The following is a 27,947-nucleotide window of genomic DNA, read 5'->3' as shown; positions in this document are numbered from 1 at the left end:
TTATGCAAATCTCAAATTTCACATTATGTCCTACAATAACAGTCACTATTTCAGTACTCAGTGTGCCGGATACGTTACAGAAACTCTCTCCACTTAAAGCCCACAGTAATGGCTGAATGTGTCATCTCAGCAACTACAAAATATGTACTAAGTAAAATACGCTTTTAAATATAAGCAAATATTAAGCTTTTAAATGTAAAAATATTATTAAGCAAAATACGCTTTTAAATGTAAGAAAACTGAGGATCACTGAGATTATAATACTAAGCATAATAAGTCAGACAGAAAAAGCAGAGAACCCTATGATTTCACTGATATGTGGTATATAAACCAAAAACAACAAAAGAACAAGACAAACAAATGAGAAACAAAAACTCATAGACACTGACAATAGTTTAGTGGTTACCAGAGGGTAAGTGGTGTGGGGGGTAGGAGATGAGGGTAAGGGGGATCAAATATATGGTGATGGAAGGAGAACTGACTCTGGGTGGTGAACACACAATAGGATTTATAGACGATGTAACACAGAATTGTACACCGGAAATCTATGTAACTTTACTAACAATTGTCATCCCAATAAACTTTAATTGAAAAAATAAATAAATAAATAAATAATAAAAAATAAAACCATAGCAGTCAAAAAAGAAAACTGAGGATCAGCAAGGTGGCTTAGCTAGAACGTGACAGCACCAGGATTGAAACCCAGTCTGATTTGTATTCTCTACATTACACAGGGTTAATTAATAAGTTGTCAACAAAGGCAAGAGTCATCTTACCATTAAAAAACAGAAAGAAAATGCAAATATTTGCAGGTCCAGGGACTTTTTCTTACATAACCCTGCCCAAAAACATCTTTTTCTCTTTCTTTACTGCAGTAATAGTTTTTCTAAAAGAGGAAGCCATGCTGTTGGCTTACCTGTTTTGAAAAGATTCCTAGGTTTAGCAAATTTCACATTATCAGGCCATTTCAAATAACTAAACCACAGCTGATACTCGGAAGTAACCAAAGAAGAAAAAAAGCCTCTGAACAGTAAAAACAGGTGTTCAAACAACAATAAAGTTTCTGTACTTTACTTATAAAATCTCTCAAAACTTTTATTCAGATCTAATTTATCGTGTTTTTATTCAGAACTATTTTTAGACACAATTAAAACCAGGTTCATGGCGGCTTCCTTCCCAAAGCAAAGAAGATTAAAGCAGAAAATGAGAAATAGGAAGGACTATTAGAGGCAGATACACTGATAATGTATGTACAAGAAATAACTACCAGCCTGAGGAGTCAGAAAGGTAAGAAATTTATAAGGAGGAGTTAAAAAGCATTTGATCTAAATCTATTTTGAGTATATTCAAGCAGCCCTGAATACCTCATTAGGCCCTAAGTTACTAAGAAAAAATATTTAGTATATTCTACGAAATAAAATGACAAAATAAAATTTCAGATATTTCACCCAGAAGTTAAAATGTACAAGTTTATGCTTCAAGTATCCAAAAAACAAGTCACACTGTAGAATACTTCATTTCCTAACTGAACGGCTATTGCATGTGTGTAAAATACCCAACAACACCGATGTGTGTAAAGAAAAGTGAAGGCCCTGCCCCCATAGCCCCTTGCCCACCTGACTCCTGGTGTTAACTGTTTGGGGTGTGTTTCCATAAAGCCTTTCTTTTCTGCATACTCCAAAACATATATAACCATACTAATACACACATATATAAAATACATATAACCATACTATAAGCACACAAAATAAATGTATACCTATGTACTGGAGGGCAGGCAATGGAACCATACTATGCATATTGCTCTGCAAGTTTTTCCTATTCGCATATATTTCATGGTTGTTTTGCAGGTCTGTTCATATAAGTCGAGCTTACTATTTTTAGTGGCTGGCTGTAGTATACGCCACTGCAGGATATACCACAATGTACTACCCTTTCTGCCACTGACAGCTATGCAGATGGTTTCCAGTGGTGTGACACTGTATAAACAAAGTCACAGAGTAATAGGTTTCTGTGCACACGTCAGGGACAGTATTTCCACAGAGAGTCACAGAGAGTCACTTCCACAGGTGAAACAATTTTTAATTTTGATAAGGAATACCAAACTGCCACCAAAAAAGCATACAACTTTGTTCTCTTACAAACAGTGGTGTTAGCACCGATTTCATCACCGTGGACACTATTCATCATTTTTCATTTTAGCTAGTCTTAGGCACACATGGCATTTCATTATTGTTTCTACTTACATTCTCCAACAAACATTCCTAGTTACCTACCCAACATCCCACATCTTCCTTACTAATACAACCCAAAAAAAGTCAGCAAGAATATTTCAAGATAAAAAATACTTGCTTCCCCAGGCCAACTTGTGGCTAGGGGTAGCCATGTGGCACAGTTCTGGCTGATGATTTAAAGAAAAGTTTTTCATTCTACAGGTGACATCCGTTCTGGATTTCCCCTTTCCTTTTTCTTCTGGCCTGGCTCTTGGACCTAAGGATGGAGATGTAGCAGATATCTGAACACAGATGAAATGTGACCGAGGAAAAAAACAAAAAGGGCTGGGTATTCGAGGCATTACCAACCACTGTAACTGCCCTACGAAGCCTCCACCCGGAACTGTGTCAGCCACTCCACCTGATTGTAAATTGTTTGCATCTAAACATAATTCTAACAATGAACAGTCCTGTGATTGTCAGTGACATTCAAAATTTTATTCTATGTCATGTTCTATATCATATGTTACTAGCCATTTGTACTTCTTCTGTAAGTTGTCTGTTATATTTACCAAATGTTCACTTGGTTGTCTCTTGATCTGCAGACACGGAATTCTATACAAAACACAATCATATCTGAATTGACTACTTTCTCAGTGTCTCAGTTTTATTAGGCATTAGAAAATAAGTTTTGAAGAAAAAAACAATATTGGTCTCTTGGCAGTTTCTTGAAAAATTAGACATCTACTTACCATTCAATCCACAAATCGCATTCCTGGATATTTAACCAAGAGAAATGAAGATTTACATCCACACAAGAACCTGTAAATGAATGCTCATAGCAGCTTTACTGGTAGTAGTCAAAATGCTGAAAGAATCCAAGTATCTTTCAATGGGTAAATGGTTAAACAAACTCTGGTACATCCATACTGTAGGATACTACTCAACTCAACAATAAAAAGGAATAAGTGATTGATATATGAAACAATTTACATGGAAACTAAGTGAAAAAAGCCAATCCTCAAAAGTAAGATACTATATGGTTCCAATTATATAATATTCACAAAATTATAGAAATAAGGAACAAATTAGTGGTGACAAGGGGTTAGGGAAGGGCGGGAAGGGTGAGGGAATGGGTGTCACTATAAAGGGTAGCTTTGCAGGTGATGGATGGGTCTTTATCTTGATTATAATGGTGATTACACAAATCTACACACGTGATAAAACTACATAAACTACAAGTGCATGCAAAACTGGTGAGATCTGAATAAAGAGTATGGACTACACCAATGTCAATATCCTGGTTTTGACATTTAACTATAGTTCGGTAACATATTATCACTGGGGGGCAACTGGGGTAAGAATACATGGGACCTTTGGTACTATGCTTTGCAACTTCCTGTGACTTTATAACTTCCTGTTAATTATTTCCATTTTAATATATGTGCTGCCAAAGCAAACACAGTAATTACTTCAAAGTAAAAAGAGTACTTGTTCCTAGTTTTGAAAATCCCATAATCAATATTCCCTTTCTAGCTTTTCAACTGTCTCCCAGCAGCGTCTGGGGAACTTTTTCCTTCCTTTCCACTTCACCTGAAACCCCATTATTTCTAATCAAGGTCTCACACAATAACCAGAATGCATGAGAAAGGCACTGCTTCCGCCACCCAACTTTGCACATAGACAACTCCTAGATACTGAGCATTCAGCCCACGGAGTGTTAGGATTGAAGTATAACCATTCCAAAAGTTTTTCATTGGCATTTTGGATTGGTCATTCTACAGAAAGATAAGAGCTTCCTCACAATTACTTAAAATGTAAAGGAATATTAAAATGTTCTTAAAGTAGTCATTTAGATTAGCCTAAGTCAGATTTTCCAGGTCCAGCATCTCTGCTATGCTGGATGCTTTTGGTGTCTGCAGTGATGGAACTAGCAGATGTTCAGGTGACAGTCATTAAAAGTGCTCCATGACTAAGCAGAAGAATGACCTTTATTAACTACTGCACCTGTGTCTGCCAGAAGGGAGAGAAACAATACTCCAGTAGCCTATTTTTAAAGGGTAACAAGTTATCTGAAATGAGGACACTGCAGCACTTTTAAATTACATTTAAATTATATCAAGATAGTGGTACAAACATGTCATTCAAAGCAAAACTCTTAAGTAAAATAACACATTGCAAACCTAATTGTTCTCTAAAGAATGTTTATAGTTCTACTGGGCAGTCTGTTTCAGTAATAAAATACTATAAAGTAAAAATTGAACCCCCTTGTTAATTAGGTAACTGTTTAAATAGAACAATTATCTATTATCCATATGTGCAATCACTACATTGATGAGAAACAAGTATCAGGCAAGCTCATCAACTACTGTATTCCTCAGAATTCATTTTTATTCAAAATGATGAATGAATTGTGTGTGGTCCTTGCCCTCAAGGAGCTCACAGCTTAATACACAGCATATTAAAAGGTAACCATTAAGTATATATGGTATAGGGTAATACGTAGAGATATATGCAAAGTGCTCTTCTAAATCAATGCCAAACAGAACTTGGTACCCCTGTCACACCGGTTCACAGCTGGGTTCCCCAAGACACCTCTAAAAACCGTAAGGAAGCAGCAACACAGGATAGTGAGTCTGCGTCTCAGAGAAGATGCCTGCGATCTCCCATTACTCTGTAAGACCACATACAAATGTGATTCACATTCCTGGTTTTATAACAGTCACTCTTTTCTCCAGCAACATAATAACAAGATAACTTGTACCACATACATCTGTGACAGTACATGTAATGCAAAATGCAGCTATCCACGGATAATTATAGCTTTTGCCACTAATACTGTTATATATTAAGCAATTTGTAATAACAAATGGGAATTCTATATGGTCTTACTACACCACAGGCATGCACTATCCTACAGTAGACATTTGCATTCAACTTTTTAAACTTATTCCCTCATATAGAGATGCTAAACCTGTTAAAAGTGAAAAATAACCTAAATTATACTTAGATGCCATTATTATAGAAACATAAAAATTAAGTTTTGCTTGTTATATTGGATGGTATTTTTTGCCTTTTGATTAACTTTTTTCCTTTGTTATATTCATGTGGTAAACATTTGAGTGTAATCAGGTAAAATGCAGAAAGAAGGAACGAACAGCAGAGTAAAGCATATGAGAGAGAATTTAAAGGAGTAAACCAAGATCCTTTACCAGCATCCTTTAAGAATGTGTCATCGAGGAAATCATCAAATATGTCACCAAATAGTGCTCTGCATGTCACCGTGTGGTGGGGTAGTGACTATTAGCCAGACCCCTCCCGAATGAGACAAACACGCGCACGCAGCAGAGTTCTGCGAGACGGAGAACGGCTCTGATACTGACGCCACACATGGTGGAGGGGGTTCTGAATTCCCTTTACTTCAGACACTACTTGAATAAATGTGTCTTGATATTAATAGAAATGCTGATTGCAGTTCTAAAACTGAAGATGCTTTAATTCAACCAGCATACCCCGAGCATTTACGAAATGCACAGATAACAATGCTGCACATTCTGGAAGAGTTATATTATATATCATTTGAAGAGACGAAACCATCACCATTAAATATTTTTAACAACAAAGGCACTGATTAACTGAAAAACGGAACGAAGGGCTAGAATTGACAGCAGTGCAAAATGAGCTGGAAAGGGCAGGCTGGGCTCCCACGTGCCTCACAAAGGAGCCTCTGCTTCACCCTGAAAGCAGTGTGCGCTCACCATGAATTTTTAAGCTACAGTGGGTGACAGGAACATTATTCTAAATTGTGGTCAAACATAAAAATGAAAAATGTATTCAAGCAGGTTGGTGTATATACATTTTTTCCAAAGGGGCAATAAAGATACATAAAGGACAAAAAGATACTCAATGCACATTAATAAATTATAAAGCACAGTAAATCTGAACACTGCATATTTATTTAACAAACACATACTATGTGCCAGGTGCTGTCCTAAGCACTTTACAGGAGTTGACTAATTTAATCAACAGTAACAACCTTATGAGGACGTCTGTCTGCTCTTATTAACACAAGTTTACATATGAGGAGACCAAAGCACGGAGAAATTAAATAACTTGCCAAGGTCACAAGACTAGTAAGTAGTGGATTCAAGATATGAACCCAGGTGGTCTGGCTACACAACCTATCTAGTGCTGCCCAGTAGGATTTTCTGCGATGTGGCTCTTGAGCACTTAAGATGTGGCTAGAATAACTGAGGAACTGAATTTTTATTTTACTTAATTTTAATTACTTAAGTTTAAATATCCATATTTGTGTCTAATTTACCATGATGAATGGAGTTCACACTATGCTCTTAATTACAAGGGTCCTTCCTCGCTGACATGCAAGAGAGGAGTGCTGCTCCGGATGTCCACTGCATTCAATTTTAAGACTAAACAATTCAAAAAAAAAAAAAAACTTTCAAATAATGTAGAGTGTCAAGCAACGAGTCATTGTAAAATTCATTGCCTTACTTTCCCAAATTCTTTGCCACAGTTAAGAGAATGATACACTGGACCAATGTGAGCTACATAAAATGAACCCATTTTAATATTTTTAAAACAAGTTAAAATCTATACATTGAAATATATTTTCCTACAGCAAAGTTTTGATAAAACTTTTATCAATTAACTTTGCCTGTAACACACAAGTTTGACTTCAAATATTACATTTCTAAATCTAAAGAATAAATGCACTAACATTTTCCAAGTACAAATGAACTAACCAACAGTTATAAAGATCAGCAAACACCACTATACCCAATCAGACCGCTGCCCACAGAACCCTGTATCTGTCCCTGACCTAAACATCATTAAACAGGTTAGTCCCCATCCACAACATCAGGAGTACAACAGCAACAGCAATAACAACCACGACAAAAATAAGAAAACCAACAAAAATATTAACAGCAGCTTCCACGCAGCCCTTACTATGTGTGCCAGCCACTGTGTACGTCCTTTATATCCTGATCTTGAGCCTCACAACACTCTTGGGAAGCACTTACTATTATTATCCCTACTTTTCAGATAAAGAATCTGATGCACAGAAAGGTTAAGTGACTTGCCAAATGCCACACCGCTAATAAATGAGTAGTGAATCCAGGGCTGTGACCCCAGGCTGCCTAACTATACTGTCCCTGCGCTTAACTAGCCTCCTCTGGGGCCCTTCCTCTTCATTAAATCACTCTCATAACTGTGTGTCAACATCGCTAAAGGCCGTTTATAATTAAACCTACACTTCCTAAGCCACAACTTCCTAAGACGACTGTCTTAGGAAGTCGCGCGCGCGCGCGTGTGTGTGTGTGTGTGTGTGTGTGTGTGTAGAGTAAACATAGTCTGGTACGCATTATGAATTTGGTATTTTAATATAAAAGGTTAACAAAAAAATGACTTTAAGAAAAGTAGTAGGTAGAATGTAAGTGTGAGTGCTCTGTGAAATCTTACACTTCATTGTGTAATACATGGAAAGCACTGTGACAGAGACATTCACTGACTTGCTCAAGTCACGTGGTGGTAGAATGAGATCACAGGTCTGACTCCCTAATCATCCATGTCCCTTGTACCATATTTTAATGGCCACATCTGGATTTTAACGTAGGGTATACAACGTCTGACAATTAAGTCATGAACTTGTTGCAACAATGTCGCTAACCTTTTCTGATATCAGAGGGATTATTCATTATGAATTTGTACCAACTGGACAAACAGTTAACTAAGTTGACTATTTGGAAGTGCTGAAAAGGCTGCGTGAAAAGTTAGACGACCTGAACTTTTCGCCAACAATTCATGGCTCTTGCATCACGACAATGCACCAGCTCCCACAGCACTGTCTGTGAGGGAGGTTTTAGCCAGGAAACAAAGATTTGTATTGGAACACCCTCCCTACTCACCTGACCTGGCCCCCAATGACTTCTTTCTTTACCTGAAGATAAAGGAAATGTTGAAAGGAAGACATTTTGATGACATTCAGGACATCAAGGGTAATACGACGACAGCTCTGATGGCCATTCCAGAAAGAGTTCCAAAACTGCTTTGAAGGGTGGACTAGGCGCTGGCGTCAGTGCATAGCTTCCCAAGGGGAGGACTTCGAAGGTGACCGTGGTGACATTCAGCAATGATATATGTAGCACTTTTTCTAGGATGAGTTCGCGAACCTAATTGTCACACTTGTATGTTAGTCCTCGTTAAGACTGTCCAACCTCAGCACAGAACAAAGGACGCTGTAACAGTGAGTTTCAAGCTAAAAGACTACTAGTTAAGACCCATATTTTTGTGTGTGTTTTTTAATCACATTAGATACCAAATACAACCTGACCAGTCTTCTCCCCTTCTCCCACTATCTCCTTAGGAATATTTCCAAACTTCTTCACATAGTAGGTATAGAAGCGTCCTTGAATTTGGGCACCTGAACTCTCTGCGCTATTTGTTTTGCTTGAGATGCTTACACACACCCTGTTTTCCCCAGCTAACTAGCTTTTATGCATCCTTTGATACTTGGCTCAAATAAGCGCATCTGTCACTTCACCAAAGAACTGAATTCCTTCACTCTCCCGGTTACCAAACCAGGGCCAGTTCCCCACGACACCTCATCTACTCCAATGCCTATCATAATATATATTCATTATTAAGCTTTGTCTCTTGTACTTTCATCTGAGCTCCTTGAGGATATGTCTCTGTACCCTAAGATGTGGTAAGTGTTCGATGCGTGTTGATCTAATACAATAAATGAAGGCCATTTCAATAATCTAGAGGAGAGCCACTGAAGCATGAAAATGGGAATGAAAAGGTTAGGGTACCAAAGCTCTTGTGTTCTACGAACAGGAGAAACCTTCAGGACCTCCCCCTAAATCTATTCTTACTTTAAGAATAATTTTAATACACATGGTCATCAGGTTTTATAATCTACAAAAAATATATTTTTAATAAAGAACCTGAATCATTAAGAAAAGGTTAAATTTTATTGTGCATACTTCTGCTTAACAAAATAGAGAAACGTACTATTTTCATCCAAATAAACACACGGCTTTTAAAGGACAAAACCAGACTCCTCTATAATCCACAGTTACATTGCTTACTTTGGTGCCTAATGCACGTTTGAATAGACTGTATGGTTTCACATCCCATCGGCTAGACAGTGTTTTGCCTTCCCCAGTCTAGTCAGGCTGGGCCCTCAAGATGCAGGCTAACGAGGACTATTGAGAGGAAAACTGTCACAACTTATTTTTCCATTTGGCAAAGAATCACTGATCCCATCCCTTTCCGGGTCCCCAAGATTAAATTGCTTTAACTCTGCCCACAATGACCTCATGGCAAAACATACAATCCATTATTCTACCCTGCCTATAACACCCCTTAGACTAAACTGTCTTAACAAGTGTAGGGAAGCCTTCCCTCAGTTCCTCCTTCCCTTCAATTAACATCTGAAAGCCTACTATGTTCCAGGCATGAACCAGGACCAGATCTTATTGTGTATCCCCAGTGACTAGCTCAGTGACTAGCAGAGCGGACACGTGATAAGGGCTTTAAGAATGACTAAATGAGAAAATGATGAATGAACAAATGAGTTAATATATACATGCATATTTAATCCTCTTTCCTATAAGGCAAGGATACTTTTCCAAAGACCAGTTATCCTTTGCCTAGTGTTCCTTTATTTTGCCCCAAGTTGTATTATAAAACATCTATTTCTACACATCTCACCTATCTTATGAATGTCAATCATTTCTATCAGCTCCCCATTCATAATTAGAAAAAAGAATGTGGATCCGCTAAAATTATCCTTCGAATGATACTAGTTCTTTCCTTTTCTTATAATGCCAACTGTTGTAAAATTCTAAGTTCCTTAAAGAGCATTAACATAAAGTCTTAGCACTATATTTGAAATATAGACCAGGTGCTGGGTAGGTGGGAGTACTTGATTAACTTCAACTAAATGACAAGGCAGTGATTTGGCAGATGTTTTGAAAATTTGGGGGAAAATATTCATGAATATTCCATAATTTACCTGCTTCCCCAAAATAATTCTTAACCATAGTCTTGTGTCCTACTTATAACAAAATATATCAAGTTTGTTTATTATCTCATACTAATAAAATTGATGAAAACTTTTCAAACCATTTATCATAATTATTTAATCTCCAACTTTGATATTTTCCTTCACAAATCAATTTTTCCATACTATTTACTAATATCAATGTGAATACAGTCCTTTGAAATGTTGTTCTGTCTACATCCGTCCAAATTCATACTGTATGTTAAAGAACTGAGTCAAAAACTCTCTTCTTATCACTATCAAAAATTGGTAAAATATAACACTATTTTTCAAAAGGATAAAACTAATAGTAAATATGTTAACTAAATGACTAAAAACACTATGAGAATATATTTGAAAAAATAAGCTAAGAAAAAAAAATCTATGTATAAGCTGCCTCTATTTTCCCTGGTCATAGAAAATCCTGTCGGAAAAAATAGGGAAAAAAAGCCATTCTACTACTTTAGCAAATAGTATCTTTCAGTACTATTTTTTCTATATTCACATGGCATTTCCTGTCAAATATGATTACTGTGTGTGTGTGTGTGTGTGTGTGTGTGCTTTTTGAAAGGCACAGAAGAATTGTTATTATTCTTTTCCCTTCGTATATTCCAAATAATGATTGTGACTGAAAGCATATAAAGTAGAAGAAACATTCCAGTAAAAAAAATTCAGTCTGTAAAGGTCAAACTGTATGAATCTGACATTTTCAAATATTGAGATTAAATTAACTAATTTATATTCTCCTGAAATAGTAAAAGCAGTAAGCTTTTAAAAAAATATCTAATTGCTAGAATCCTGCTACTCAGAGATAGGAATGCAGTCTTCTATTTCAGAAGGGAGGAAAAAAAAGGAGAAAACAGGAGGTAAATAACTGTAAAGTATCCTAAATATAATACTATCACATTTTCAAAGATAAGTAACAACAGTTTCTCTGCTGTTTGAGATGCATTTTTATCCAATTGAATAACATGTTTCCCCATCAAATGAGAACAGACAAGATTTCTTTCAGCTATAATATTCTGTCTATGGTTGATTATACTATATGTCACAATATTATGTTTCATACCATCACCCTAAATCATTTTATATGGGACTTAAAGAATCTCACAAGCTTTACTTTAAACACAGATCATATCAAGTTTTAAAAAATCCAAAATAACTTACATTTTACATCACGTGAGGCATACTTACGTTATTCAAATACATAAAGACAGAATGATATATCTTACACATGAAAAAGTTGACATATAAATTTATCAACTGACTGATTTTAAATCATAGATTAAATTAGTGAAATTGTCTGTTTTATAAACTTTGTTGATGGCCTATGTTTTTAAAATCAATTCCTAATTGTCATTTTGGAGATTTACTATTTCAAATGTTTAAAAAGCAAAATATACAAGTATTTCTTCAAAGCTGTATCTGCATTAGTTCATTTTAAATGTGTAAGTCAGACATGCAATTAAAAAAGATTTTGAAAATGTATTTCAGCACATGCCAAACTGACACAGGTTATAAATATAGGGCTATTTTAAATAGAAACAGCATTGGTTAAGCATATAATCATATACAAAAAAAATTAATTATTCACTAGAAAAGGCAATAAAATCTACCATTCACTGGATAAATTATTTTATCAGCTATTCACAAAAATAAGAACCATCTAATTCTTTTGCCCTGCTATAGGTAGAATCCTAGCTTGTTCCCTTCTGATTCCTACCATGAACATTTTAAACCTTAAAAATAAAAGAGCATTATACAAATTCTTCTTCTACCCCCAAAATACGTAACGCAAGAGGACCTTTACAGTGTGAAAAACACTGCTGCAGCAATGTCATAACCTCTCCTTACTCTCCTTACCTACAGTAAAACGGATGGTTTAAAAACAGTAATAATGAGGCATATTAACAACTATGACATTACCTGGTCCTTTTCAGATACCACGATATATCAGACAAGCAAAAGCATGTGTGCTAACTAACTCAAAACTCCTGTGCACAGCTGTTCTTCAGGCATATCTGGAAAAACGTGTGAGCGCCCTAAGAGCTCCGGCTGCTCTCCCTGGTCATGTCCTACCTTCCTTCACTGTAGCTGCCTTTTGCCTCGATGGTGTCACCAGCTCCTTTACAATCTGCAACACTTGAATCATAGCTAGTTAATAAGCCAGACTCCAGCAGCTTCCTCCAGAAATCCAACAGGTTTCATCACCAAGAGCTCATGGCATTTGTGCTTTCAGGAAGTTCAGGCACGAACCCAGTTCAACTTCAGAGAAATAAATGCTTTGCTTAGCTATCCATGAAGGCTCTCAAGCATTTATAAGGAACAACGGAAAGATAGGCTGTGTCTTCTTGAAATGATGGATTCAAAGTAATTTTAGCACATGTGAAAATCACCATGCTCAAAGTCCCAAATGTATGACTTTGCAAAGCATTAAGTTATAATCAAAGCAAAACAAAACGTGGGTAATCACTAAGCACAGTGAAAACATTTTCTCACAAAAGTCATGACAGGAAAAATAAAGCGCTATGCTATAAATTCTCATATAGTGGATCACAGATGCTACGTGCGCGTTTTTAAAAACACTCAGAAGTAGTCAACCAAAATACCCTGCACTGTCAAAACCTTAATACTTTATTCCAATTTCTCAAAAATCTCATATTTAAAACACAGAAAACAAAATGTGGATAAAAATAAAACTCAATCTTGCTAACTCCAAGCTCCCAGATCTGCATAAAAGGCATTACCTCAAAAATGTCTTCTAAGTTCCTTGCTCTCCAACACACACGCACACACACCACGCACACACACCACACATACACATACACACACCACACACACACACCACACACACATACACACACACCACACACATACATACACCACACACACCACACACACACCACACATACACACCACACACACACCACACACATACATACACCACACACACCACACACACACCACACATACACACCACACACACACCACACACATACATACACCACACACCACACATACACATACCACACACACACACACCACACACATACACCACACACACAACACACATACACACCACACACACACCACACACATACATACACCACACACCACACATACACATACCACACACACACACACACACCACACACACACACACCACACACATACACCACACACAGTCACTACACACACATACACATACCACACACCCACCACACACACACACCACACACACCACACATACACACACACACCACCCACATACACCACAGTCACCACACACACACACACACCACACACACCACACATACACACACACACCACACACATACACCACACACAGTCACCACACACACATACACACACCACACACACACACACCACACACACACACACACCACACATACCTCCCTCCCCACCACACACACACACCCTGACATCCTAGTGCATGAAGAGAAGTCTAGGCTCGCAGTGCACACTAGAAATCCCCAAAGCAGTGTGTAAATTCGTTGGTCTCACCATCAGAGGCATGGGCCAGAGAATTTCACATCAAGTATAACCACAGTTTCTGCCATAGACCAAGTTGCAACAATGCTCAATTAATATTTAATACCTTTGTTACATGTTCTATTTTTTACATAGCAGCCCTTTTCAAAGCAAACCACCTGAGTTAACTAAAAGAGAAAAATAACTTTCAGGTTAATATGGTTAAATGTTATTAATTACTAAAGGGACTCTCCAGCAGCCATTCATTCCCCTCACTGGGCTGCCAACTTTCCTCTCCTAGTTTCTTTCCTTGCCATTTATTATTCTGATATTCTCAGTATGTCATCAAATACTGGGTATCAGAGCAACTCAAAGGCAGTTCCTTTGCCTCCACACAGTGAAAGGCTTATTTGCTTATTGTCCCATTTCTCAATTGGACAACTGAGGCACACAGTGAATCAAACAAGGTGGGAAGTCAAACACAGGATCCCAAACTCAAGGGCTTTTGCTTTGTCTGGCACTAAACCTCTTCTGTAAAAATGTAGTTTTAATTCAGGATGACGTTTTCAGCTCTTCAAAGCAGAGGTGCTTAAGATGTGCACATATAGCCACATATAATGTGTTCTCTGTATGGATGTTAATTTAAGACGGTGCTACAAATCCATGTCAGTGAGAAAACATTTGCAAAGGGAGGACCAGACAGGCGTGTATCCTAACCACATGTTACCTTGAAGGACCAAGTTTATACTTGTGGCCTAAAACAAAGAAGAGTTCAGGTGGGTCAACACCAAATGTTAAACCCCAGATCAAAACTGTGCTGTTTGAGGAATCCTTCCAAAGAGCTGACAGAGACAAGCCAACATTTAAGTCAAACTCCTCAAGTCACGTTCCCCCAGTTCTTTCTATCCCTTGCCTCGCTCCTAGGGAGTTCTCAACATGAAATAGCTGTTAACTATCTGCTGGATTTATTTTCCAGTTCTTTGCATTTCCAGCTCCTGAGAAATTACTTCCATTCTTCCAGAAAAAATGATATTTCTGAAAGGTCCTTTTCTGTTAGCTTTTCTTTCTCCCAGCATTTCTCTCTTCCCACGAAAGGAAGAGCTATACAGGGCATGATCCTGTCAGTCAAGTCTCTCCTCCATATCTGATCAGTGAAAAGAGGAATGTCTACATTCATGTTTCCATAAATTTCCATTCTCATCATCACCTATCTCACTGACATCACTGTTGTTTGAAAATGAAAATCATATAGTAATCGGTCAGGGCACACGGGTTCACTACTGACAGGGCTTGCCTTCTGATAAGCAACCAATAGCTTGGCCTTCTCTCATTCTCGTCTCATTTTCTTTTTTTTTCACATACTGCATCATTAAAAAATATTTGAACATATATTCTAATATGTAACTGAGCTGTGCTCTAAAATGTCAAGATCATGAAAGATAAAGAAAGACTGAAGAACTACTACAGATGAGAGGAGAGTGGAGAGCAGAGTCGAGATAACTAATGTAACACATGATCCCAGATTAGATATTGGAAAAGAAAGGGAGGAGGGGGAAAACATGACATTTGGGGACAAGTGATAAAATGTGAATACAATCTATAGATGATCAGCGTTAATTTTCTGACTATGACCATTAGACTGTAGTTATGTAACAGAACATCCTGGATTTTAGAAAAACACACCCTGAAGAATTCAGGGATAAATATTTCAATTTACTCTCTAATGATTCAGAGAAAAAAATAACATTAATATAGAATAAGAAAGCAAATGTGGCAAATGTTAACATTTGGGAAATCCAGGTAAAAGAATATTGAATTGTGTTATTCCTGCAACATTTTCCTGAGCCTGAAATTATTTCAAAATAAAAAGTTAAATACTGACTACATATCCCAATATATATTTTCTTATAAAAGATGTGTATGTATTCATATCTATCAGAGGGGCCAAAAAATGTATACAAGTGGACACTTTGGTCAGCATTGTTTAAGCAGTAGCTCGCCATAATCAGAAGTGTCTAGACACTGATGGTAACCACTTTGAGCACCTCTTGTAATTGCAGGAGTCTAACGTGACTTATGTTCATCTTTTGTTATTGGTAAATATTGAGTATTAAAATTTTAATACAGTTTTTAATACAGTTTTAAAGGAAGAGATAAATGTCAAGAATGACACATTTGTATGTATGCTGTGTTTCAGTTAACTGCGTATATGTTTACAAATATGTACAGACACATTCTCCTATTTACTGCCTTCACCCCATAGGTCATTCTAAACCTCTCTGGCATGCAAATTTCTAATGCAGAACTACCTCTGGGGTTACTCTGGCTCAGATAACCCTGAAAGAACTAATTTCCAGATCCTTAACTCCCCTAGGCACCTGTCGCTACAGCCGATGCGCTTGAGAAGATGCCAGCAGTCTGGGTCCTCCTTTCCTGCCTGCCTCACACAAACTCCTTTCCCCCATTTTACAAGGAGGCCAACCCTCACTCACCTTCCTGTGGTGCAGTGCTCCCAAGGGTAAAACGGGACGGTGGGGGGTAAAGACAATTCGACAATTCCTTTAATCAAGGCTCTATAAGAAACACCAGCCCATTCCACTCCGTAAGTACTTCTAATAAAATCTTACTTCACAGTGAATAACTACTTATCAAAATTGATGATATATATATTTGTTGGTTTTACCAACAGCGTTAGGATAAAACTCTGGGAGGAAAGCAGAATGAATGTGTAATTTTTTTAAACGGATGATACTGGGTATCCAACCACTGTCATATTTTAACTTGATTGGCTACATTTACAAAGAGGATGTAACAGTTTATGTTTATTTAATATTTTTACCTTACTGGGCCTCTGGCGCAAAGAATTGATTTAATCATATTCCTTACTTCCTATCATCGATCCATGTACAGCCCAGTTTTACTGATTCACTGAATTATTTAATTTCATTTAATAATTTCATAAACACCACAAAGCAACAACCAGGACCTTAACGATAATCTACGCCTGACCCACAGCCCACCTCATCGTCCCCCTTCTTCAACCCAGAGTGACAATCACCCTGAATCCAGTAGCTAGCTATCATTCTCTTGCTTTCTTTTGTATATTTATCTTTACATATCTGTATATACTTGGTTGTTCTGAACTTTATCAAAAGGGTATCGTGTTTTATATAATCTTTTGGGAAGTATATTTTGTGCTTACTAAATGATTCTAACATATTCTAGGCCAGTGGCCTCAATCTTCAGTACATACTGAAATTGCCTGGAAGCAACCGGTGTGATGCCTGGGTCCATCCAGTGAAGGGACTTCGACTGCCTTGCCCTGGGGTGCCGCCTGAGCGTCACACATCCTATAAGCTCCCCCAAATGATCCTAACACTCAGCCAATGTTAAGAAGCTTTGTTCTGGAAAACTGACAACACACACACACACGTGTATACATACATGGAGAGCAAAGTGAGTGTACAAAGAAAAATATCGAAAAGTTAACAATGATTTTTCCTCAGAATGGTGGCATTATATATGAATTTTTAAGGTCTTCGTTTTGCTATATTTTTCTACAGAGAACAGATTTTATTATCATTTTTTTAAAGGAATTACATTTTGGTTTTAAAAAAATCCATAGCACCTCACCAAAAAGATACATAGATAGCAAGTAAGCATATGAAAAGAGACTCAACATCGTATGTCCTTAGAGAATTTCAAATGAAGACAACAATGAGATGCCATCATACCCCTAGTAGAACTGTTAAAACCTAAGGCACTGACAGCACCAAATGCTGGCGAGGATGTGGAACAGCAGGAACTCCCACTCATTGCTGGTGGGACTGCAACACGGTACAGCCACTTTGGAAGACAGTTCGGTGGTTTTTTTCAAAACCAAACAGTCGTTACCATACAATTCAGTAATTGCACTTGTTATTTACCCAAATGAGTTGAAAATGACTTCAAAATATTTCAAAATAAAAAGTTATGTACACAGAAACCTGGACACGGATGTTCACAGCAGTTTTCTTTATAGTTGCCAAACCCTGGAATGGACCAAGAAGTTTTTCAGTAGGGGACGGATAAGCAAACTGTGCCACATCCCGATAACGGGATATTATTCCTCACTAAAAGAAATGAGGTATCAAGTCACGAAGGACATGGAGAAACCTTAAGTGCATATGGCTAAAGGAAAGAAGCCAATCTGCAAAGGAACCAATCTGAAATCATACAAACTGTATATTCCACCTCTACGACATTCTGGAAAAGGCAAAACTGTGGAGACAGTAAAATGATCAGTCGTTGCTCAGGATTTGAGAAAAAAGAAATGAGAAAGAGACGGCGCACAGGAAATCTTAGGGCAGTGAAACTGCAATGATGGTGGATACATGTCATGATTCGTTTGTCAAAAACAGAATGTACAACACAGAGAGCGACCCCTAATGTCAACTATGAACTTTAGCGACTAGTAATATTGGCTCATCAATTGCAGTAAACGTATCACATTAATGCAAGATGGTAGTAATAGGAGAACCTGGGCAGGTGGGAATGCTACAAAGGCATATAAGGGAACTCTTGGTACTTTCCACTCAATTTTTCTGTAAACCTAAAACTCTTCTAAAACATAAAGTCTTCTAAAAATGACAAAGGAAACCTGTATTTAATATATATTTAACCTATATACTACTTTTCAGACTTTATCTGAAATAACGCAAAGATAAATCCAAAAACTACAGAGTTTAACTGAAGAGAAAGTGTTTAAAACAGAAACATGAACTGCCCATGTACACGAGAGACCCACCGTGGGCTGGACGATACGAAATGTCATAGCTGCCCTTGCAATGGGCTGCCTGCAAACAGCTGTGAGCTGGTTCTCTCTTTACCTTCTTACCTCAATCTTGTTCCATACAGTTAACTTCTTACCTCAGTCTTGTTCCATACAGTTAACTTCTTACCTCAATCTTGTTCCACACAGAAAACTTCTTACCTCAATCTTGTTCCATCCAGTTGTGTTTTTGTTATACATCGCCACCCCCAAAATCACTAACTTTTGGCTAACCTCAAAATTGCTGACTTACTTTTCCTCCCTACCACTTCCAAATCCAGAATTCCCAGAGTGGGACACAAGGGAGAATACCCGTGAGAGAACAAGAATGAGAGAACAAAGAGAGAAACTGAACAGGCTGGGAATATAAGCACTCCCTACTGCCCACCTAGCTGCACATTCCAACTTATGCCGTTTTCCTTTCTACAGAAGAAACTACAAGGCAGAAATCGTCTTCTTTTAGATGAAATGGGATCAATAACAGGAATTATGTGGCAAGTGACATAAAGAAAAAACACCTAGGTAAAAGAAGGTAATCTTTTCCCACCCTTCCTCACTCACAAAAAAAGAGAAAAAAAAGACAGAAAGGGAGGGAGGAAGGGGGAGGGAGATAAAAGGAGGAGAAAAGAGAAAAGGAAGAATAGAAAAAAGAGGGAAAGAACCACATTGAATTTGATCTCATTTGTATTGTTTCTCTCATTCATTTAATAAAACCATGAACAAGTTCACTGGAGCATCTGGTTTGGCCCTAAGTATAAAGAAGGACAAGAGTATCAGTATTATTTTAAAGTAAAATTATACTATTAATACTATTCATACCAAATGTTATAGATAATTCAAACCAACTCCCTAGAATCTTAGATAATTACAAACTAACTTGAAAGGTCTCTAATGCTCTTCTTTTTGCAAAATACGTCTTTAATAGTTTTTCCTATTACAAAAATAATGTATGCTCACTGTAGGAAATAAGTATCCAAAAATATGCCAAAAGAAAATAAAAATCTCTCTTAGGCCCACCATACGGAGATAAGCACTACTAACAACCTTTCAGACTTATCCATGTACTTTTTTGTTGTTGGTTTTACAAAAATGGGGTAATATTATACATACTCTTTTGGAACTGATAGGTACTTTCATACTTTAAAATATTTCATCCACATCGTTTTATATAATCAACAAAGAGAAGGATATTTTGCACTGCATTCTACATCTACAAAATTTGTGATCCTATGAGTAACAACCCAGCATCTTTCCATTCTTGGCATTGACTCAGATTTTTTCTAACCACTTTTCAGAAAACTTTTTTGCCTTTCCTGGAAATATATTTTAGACTTAAAACTACTGTCATGTTTTTCAGGATATGTAGATAAATGAGAAGGAAAAAAATGTGAGAGGCCACACTTCTTGTGACAAAAATAATCTGTAAATATTCCAGATATCAACTGATCTGCAAATAGAAAAGGACTATTAAACTATAAGCAGACTTGTGGCTCAGTTGGTTAGAGGTCGAGCTCTGGGCAACAGGGTTGCCGGTTCGATTCCCACATAGGCCAGCGAGCTGCGCCCTCCTCAACTAGAATGAAGTCAATGAGCTGCCACTCAGCTCCCTAGTGGCCAGATGGCTCAGTTGGTTGGAACCCGGGCTCTCCACCACAAGGTTGCGGTTTCGACTCTCGCAAGGGATGGTGGGCTGTGCCACCTGCAACTAGCAGCGGCAACTGGTCCTGGAGCTGAGCTGCGCCTTCCACAACTAAGACTAAAAGGACAACTTGAAACTGAACGGCACCCTCCACAACTAAGACTGAAAGGACAACAACTTGACTTGGAAAAGTCCCGGAAGTACACACTGTTCCCCAATAAAGTTTTGTTTAAAAAAAATATATTAAACTGTAAGCCCATTTCTGACAAGTCTCCTCCTGGGCTAATAAATCAATTTCTTTGTCATCCTACTTAAATTTCAAGGGTGGAATATAATCACTATGTTCTAGAATTTTGAAATTCAATTGCTACAAACTCATCAATATAAAATGCATCATATGTTGATTATGAAAAATAAAAGTTGTACATTTTTCCTACCTAAAATCTATACTATTTCCTGTCCGAATACTGTTCAGGTGCTTTTACAGTAATTCCTAATAATTCATACTGGGTATTTAAAAATTAATACTGTGACAAGCTAACCAACTGTTTTCACAGATTTTTTTTTTTCATTAAAAAAGGTAAAATAAAACAAAGATATAAAGGTTAAATGTCCTGAAATTGTAGGATGTGGAAAGAATCACAGGATATGTGTTTATGGATGACAACATTATCCTTCTTTCACACAATCTCAAAGCGCATTAGATGACAATAATTGTTTATGAACAAAAGTATCTGCATTAGTGTCATTAAGTTAGCAGTTCTTTCAAAACCAGTTTTTAAAAATATTTTACCAAAGGCGAATTCGTTTTGCTTATAAAAAGCAACCCAGAAATTTCTCAACTCTGTAGCTCAGCAGAAACTGTTATAAATATGTGCAAAATATGCTTCACAAACATGAGAAATAAAAATATATTATCCCAATGTATCTTAACAACATCTAAAAATTCTGAATGTACTGACTGCATACCATCAGTGCATTTTAAAGCAATAAAATCTTGTTCAACCACACAAAATGTATTAAGCACATAATATGTACAATGCCTAGTAGGTACAATGCCAGTTCCAGATTATTATAGGGGTGATCACCTCCTTCCATTCTACCAAGAGAAACTGGCATTAAACTATAATTACACAATTCATTATTGAATTAAAATTGAGATGACTCCTGCAAGTTAAGTACAGGATGACGAGAGAATGTACCTTTAAGTGTGAATTAGTGTGAATTAAAGGCCATGCATAGTACAGATGACCCTTGAACAATGCAGGGTTAAGGGGAGCCTACCCCCAGTCAAAAATCCTTGTATAATTTTTGACTCCCCTAAAATTTAACGACTGTCATCCCATAGTGTTTGAGGGGGGGTTGCTTCTAGGACCCACACCACTACCCCCTCTACCTTCTTTTAGGAAAGACAGGAAGACACAGGCAAAAACATTTCCCTACTATTAACTGTAGCCTAAGGAATTTTTCTGGGTTTTTTTGTTTTTTGTTTTTCTTTTTAAGAAAAAGGGCAAATTCACCAGTAATATTCATTCTGAAAACATTTTTTTTAATTGAACCATCCTAAATAACCACAAAATAGGGAAATGGTGCATCATTGCCTTTAAGGAATATGAAATTATGAGCTCTAATTATTAAAAAAAATAACAGAAACATAACTGTCTAAACACAATTCAATGTTATAAGTACAAATATAAAATTGCATACAAACTATGAAATGCAATTATATAAAAAGATATACAATCTGGCCAGCACCAGAGGGTCATATGCAAAAAAGCAAATGGCTGCTTTAATATAGCAGGGTTACAATGACTTTTCCCCCCATTTCCAAAATATTTTTTAATGTCATGGTTATACTTTTAAAACAACAACAAAAGAGGATTGAGGAAGATGGAGAGAATAGATTAGTTTAGATAACATTATGTAGAATGAAGTATAAAATAGAGGCCACAGTGGGGTGTTTAAACCAAAGTTACAAACTTAATCCCCTCCTCCAACCACCTACCTCTACCAATGCTGGAGTTTCCATAATTTGCTCATCTTAATCTCAGCCTCTCAACTCCAGGTCTTCACACATGTTGTTCACAACCCGCTCCCTCTTCCCTTTCACTTGCCAGGCCTCAGCTGGAATACAGTTGTCTCCTGGTGGCCCCCTGCCCTCCTGTGGCTCAGTGCCTTTGGCCTGCAGGCGCCTCCACTTCCCTCTCTGTGCGATACTGTGCTATGCGGGCGGCATCTGCCTTCCCCACTAGTTCTACGCTCTGGAGGCCAACAGCCACGTCTGTCTTGAGCTTGTCACACGTCCCCAAAGACCAACACAGCCTTGTACACGGGGAGGTGCCCGGTAAGTATGTGTGCATACTAAAATAAAAGCAGAATTATTTGTTCAAAATCATATAATCTCTTCCTTCAAATGTTTTAATATCAGCTTCAAAGACTCCTCTTAAAACATTTTAAGAAAGTAATTTATAGGATCATGTGTCTCATAGTTGTCTAAAAAGCAAGGTTTGAATCTCTTATACTTTGCAAAATCCCAAGTTAATTTTCTAGCTTTCAATACACCTCGCAAAGATTAAACTTTAAAGAGTCATAACTATGGATGGTAAGTGTCCTGACATTTCACATTGAAGTCTAATATAACCCATAAATCTCTAAAACCTAATGAGAATCAGAGACCTGATATGGTCATTTATTCTATATTTTTAACTACAGAAAATTTAGTAGTGCAAAGACAAAGAGGCCCCAGGTTCTGAGAAAGGCTAACCCTTAGTGAAGCGCTCTCAGTTCAAACAAGAACTGCAGCTGGTGTATTGTTACACAACAATTCAATAGTGCTGTACCTTGTACCTTCAAAGCATTTGTTCACCAACATCTGGAGATGTTTGTCAACACAATTTAAAACAGAAATTGTGCAAAAAGTAATTTCTATTGACAAAAGTCAAATGTCCCTTTTCAGGGTCGTCTCATATTCTAGAAAATATTTCATTACGTTTTTCTGTTAAAGAGCTAAGTGGAAAGAAAAGCGAGAGAGATCGCCGTGCATCTTCCTTTCTCCTCCAGACAGACTTCCTGGAGGAATGCCCCCAAACCAGTCCCACGTGTTAGGACAGCTCTCATTAGAGGAAGTCTCAGGCGGTCCTAACCTCAGGGATTCTCTGAACCAACTGGTCCGCCCTCTTCAACAGCCCCATATCATGAAAGACAAAGAGAAGTTCTGAGGAACTGATTAGAGGAGACCTTAAAGACTTGACAAGTAAAAAACTCTGTGCGTGAATAGCACTCAGCTGGCTCCTGTCGGGCTGGGCAAAGCTGCTGCCAACGGTGGGAAAAGCACTGCAGACTAGATAAACACAATTTATCTATTCAATAATTTCACTGTGGTTATGTAAGAGTACATCCTGTTTTTAGAACTACACACTGAAATACAAAATGGACAGAGGAACATGATAAATGCAACCTAGTCTCAAATATTTCCAAAACAAATAAGTAATGTGTATTTTTTTAAAAATACATATTCAGAAGTTTAAAATACAAAAAATTGATCCGATTGAAAGAATAAAGTTGGACCAGGTGGAAAGGAGAGAATTTCATGGTATCAGAGGTAGTGTCAGGCAGGGTCTCTGGTCCCGCTCCCCACATAAGAACGTAGGACATGGTGAGGCCAAAAAGGAACACCCACGGAGCCATAAGTAGGGGAGTCATATCACTATATTCTCACCGCCGGCATCCGCCTCTCTGCAATCCGCTCTTGCTAGCCCCCATTCTTTCTGCTAGCGTAGCCACAGCAGTTATATTAGTGGCCAATGGCTTACGGGTTACAGCTGATGGCCAACTAGCCACAGCTGCTGGCCATCCAATCACAGTTGATGGCCATTTACTACCCGAGCCAGCACCTTTCTATGTGAGGCCAAGAACCTAGAAACTGCTTTTTGGGGCTCTGTCCCCACAGGTAGAATTTCACCTGCTGAGAAGATACACACTTAGCAGAGACCAAGACGACTAAGAAGGAGAATTGCAGAGGACACAGCTCAGCACTGAGCCTGAAGGGAGTATCTTTCCCCTTAGACCAAAAGCTCGGATGCCTAACAATTTTTACATCACATTTTAACAGGAAAAGGAGTAATGACTCCACTTCCACAATACAAATCAAACATGAAGTAGCTTTCTTAGGTACAGACACCCTTTTAGTAAGGAATTATTTGCACCCAAGTCCCTTTTAACGAAGCCAGCTTGGGTAGCTAGAAAGGGGGGAAGGAGTCTTTTTCCTTCCTGGGCAAAGCTCCCCATACATACAGGTACATATACCGACAGGTACAAAATCCCTATTAAAAGTTTACGGTTGATTTAAAAAAGCACTACTCCCAGTGGCCCTATGGCTTCCAGGTATGGTCGCCCAGACAAAGACGGCGGGCCACCTCCCTGGCAACGGAGCGCATCTTTCCTTAGAAGGAGAGGCTCTCACAGCAGTGCAGATTCCCCCCAGCGGTAAGGAAACCCTCTTCTATACAGCTTCCGGGCCGCTACCAGCAGGCACATTTCTAGTGATAAAGCCAGCCAGTGAAACACAGCTTAGTGGGCCTCACAGTCTGAATCCACCATTTGGCAGATAAACTTGTGTTGTTGCAGTTAAAACAACAAAGTCAAGCATGTTTGAAAATCAAACTCAAATATGTTGTACCATAATTGTCACAAGTAAATAAATTAGCAATACTCCTCCAACAATGGAAATAGCTCGTACCCCCTTTCGTCCTACAGAACACATCACACTTCCTCTGAATCTACATATCACATAAAGAAAATAACAAAATGGAAAATACACAAAACCAAGCATTGTAAGTTTACATAAAAACTTAATACATGTCTACATATTTGTTTTTTCAAATTTCTTTTAAGTGATAGTCAAGTAAACATAATCTAGCTCACTCTGCATTTGTTAGAACATAACATGGGGGACACATTACAGAAGCGGGGCCGCGGGCCGTAGCAATGCGGCCAGTTAGCAGCAAGGCCCACCCAGGTCTCTGGGCCCTGGGAACCTGAAGAAGAAGACTGTCATTGGGTAGATGACTCTCGCAGAATGGACTTCTAAAGAGTTCCCCTGAAGAACAGTGTATCTTAAAACCACAAGAAAGAGGTCAGTTGGAGCACTCTGGTTCATGTTGTACTAAAAATTTTAGTTGGAGTTGATTTACATACCGAGTATGTCTACATTATGCAATAGACTGTAGATCTGAGAGAAAAATGTTAATGACAGGCTACAAAAGCTATGTAAATAATGTGGATTTTTTTAAACAATAATAGCATAATAACGTAAATGGTTTGAAATTTTAAGATTTAACTAGCAAAAGTAATGTAAAACCTTTACTGAGATTATACAACAATAGTAATTTACATTTGTACTAAGAACTTAAATGACCTAATAAAAGGAAACTAGATTTCCACAGAAAATGTTTTGTTTAATTACAAATCAATTTCTTTTATAGACAGAGAGACAGAGGTGTGCATGTGTGTTTGTATGTGTGTGTGAGAGAGAGAGAGAGAGAATATCAAATAGACAAAATATATCAACAACTGGTAAATCTGGGTAAAAGTTATATGAGGAATAATTTGGGGAACTATTGTTACAACTTGTTGTAAGTTTGAAAAATAAGAAAACAAGAAGACACAAAACAATGTAAACCATCTCCTAACAAGAGCGTAAAGTACTGTAATGACTATATAAAACATGCTACATTAAATTAACATTTAATTCCCCATAGGATCAAACTAAGAATTACTCACTTTTCTGCAGCAAGTAGTCAAAAAGACGATAAATTAGCTAAAAGCAAAGTATATTTCAATTTAAATGGTCTATATTAATACAGTGAAGTGCTTTAAACTAAGAAATTGCTCTACTAAATTTTCTGAGAAGCACTTTTTTTTTTCAATTTTTACTGGGGAATATTGGGGAACAGTATGTTTCTCCAGGGCCATCAGCTTCAAGTCACTGTCCTTCAATCTAGTTGTAGAGAGCACAGCTCAGCTCCAAGTCCAGTCACCATTTGCAATCTTTAGCTGCAGGGGGCGCAGCCCACCATCCCATGGGGGAATTGAACCGGCAACCTGGTTGTTGAGAGCTCGCACTCCACCCAACTGAGCCGGCTGCCTCTCTGAGAAGCACTTTTTGCTGACCTTCTTTATCATCTTACCTACACTTTATCGCTGCCACAGTTCTGATAGGTTATACAGTGTTTCTCAACAGGGACACTACACTCTACTCTGTCCCTGCCCACCAAATAGCAGTAGGTTCCCCCAGTAACTGTGACAACTAAAAAGTCTCCAAACATTTCCAAATTTACCCCCACCCCATTAAGAATCAAGGATTATTCATTTGAAGAATAGTTGACATTCAAAACTTTATATTCCAAAATCTAAATTTATCAAACATAAATGAGTCTTAATATATCAAATGGATACTTGTTATACTTTACAAGGGGATTTCTTTCACAATTCCAATAAATGTAGACATGCCAGTATTTAAAATACAATTCAACTTATAAATTTTGTTTTCTTTAACTTCTGTCCAACTTCTGAGGCACACAGCTACAGGATATACACCTAGATAGGCTATTGTCTTAGAGAGAGGTTTTCACCAATACTTAGGGAAAGTCTTATATTACTTGTAGGGAGAATTTTCTATTTAGTAGGACTCAGAAGAATCCTTCCACCACCACTAAGGGATTTAGCAATCTACTCAATTACTTATAACATTGTCTGCTCTAACAAATGTTAAGACAAATTGTTCTTCACTTCAACATGAAATTTTAGTCTACTGCTCCAATGAACAAAGATACTTACTCCTCCTCTATTGGAAGGCTACAAATACACCACATCCCTAATTATCCACTGCCATTACTTTTTTCTTCAGATAAATGAGAAACGTTTCATATCCAGAAATGACCTCAAAAAATTCACTCCATTATTTAGGCCAAAGGGCAGGATCAAACACTCCAAAACAATAGAGTCACCCTGGCCTGTCCAGTCAAAAGAGAATTAACATCTAGAAAGACTCTCTTAGGAAACATGACATGTATTAGTTACAGAGAAAAACCTTCCTGAAGAAAGTGAAATCAAATACAGAAGATTAAAAATTTTAAATAGAGCAGATAGGCTTTATATTTTTTAACTTAAAACTTGGGAAAAGATAAATTAAGTAGTACCCTAAACAATCACTTTTCTTTGTTTGCTGGTACCTTTTTGGCTTTTTTTTTTAACATAATACTACCACAATAATCATCTATAAATTGTATGGCACTACACGAACTAACTTGTATAACCATCCATTTCAAATTACAGCTATAATTTAGATATAACACCTTCATACGTCTTTGGCATCATCTGATAAAAATTTTGAACAAATCTGATAAATGTTGAGCATTGCAAAATATGCAAGCACAGGAAAATAAGAACAATTTAAGTAAGGAAAATCAACAGGCTTTTTGTGGACTGTAATAGAATGTTAACAATCCACAATGAAATGCACAGCGTCATGGTGGCATCATATTATACATTTTCCACAAGATACATATTCATTCTCAGAAGTTATGAAGATCTAGACTAGGAGCTAAAAAGCATTTAACAAACTCTGCAGGCCTTACAGTTGGGGCATCACAACTAGTGTGTCAGGCAGGGCGTGGGGAAATCGACGCCCTCAGCTTTCAGGGCTCTTGGGCACAAGTGGAGCCT

General features: G+C 37.6%; 1 protein-coding gene across 3 annotated transcripts in view; it reads right to left on the bottom strand.

Annotated features, from left to right (window-relative positions):
* USP6NL (USP6 N-terminal like) overlaps positions 1–27,947 on the bottom strand; it is a 157,783-nt gene that overhangs the window by 108,067 nt on the left and 21,769 nt on the right. Inside the window, exon 1 of one of the 3 annotated variants that reach the window (XM_081074910.1) lies at positions 12,208–12,312. The exons of the other annotated variants lie outside the window; for them this stretch is intronic. The gene's annotated coding sequence lies outside the window, so the exon portion shown is untranslated. Of the gene's footprint in view, positions 1–12,207; positions 12,313–27,947 lie in introns of those variants that run through there. 3 annotated transcript variants of the gene reach the window in all.

The sequence above is a fragment of the Rhinolophus hipposideros genome, assembly GCF_964194185.1.
Source record: "Rhinolophus hipposideros genome assembly, chromosome: 1".
Classification (NCBI taxonomy): Eukaryota; Metazoa; Chordata; class Mammalia; order Chiroptera; family Rhinolophidae; genus Rhinolophus; species Rhinolophus hipposideros.
Note: the sequence above shows the minus strand (reverse complement) of the source record. Positions and strands in the feature narration are given on the sequence as shown.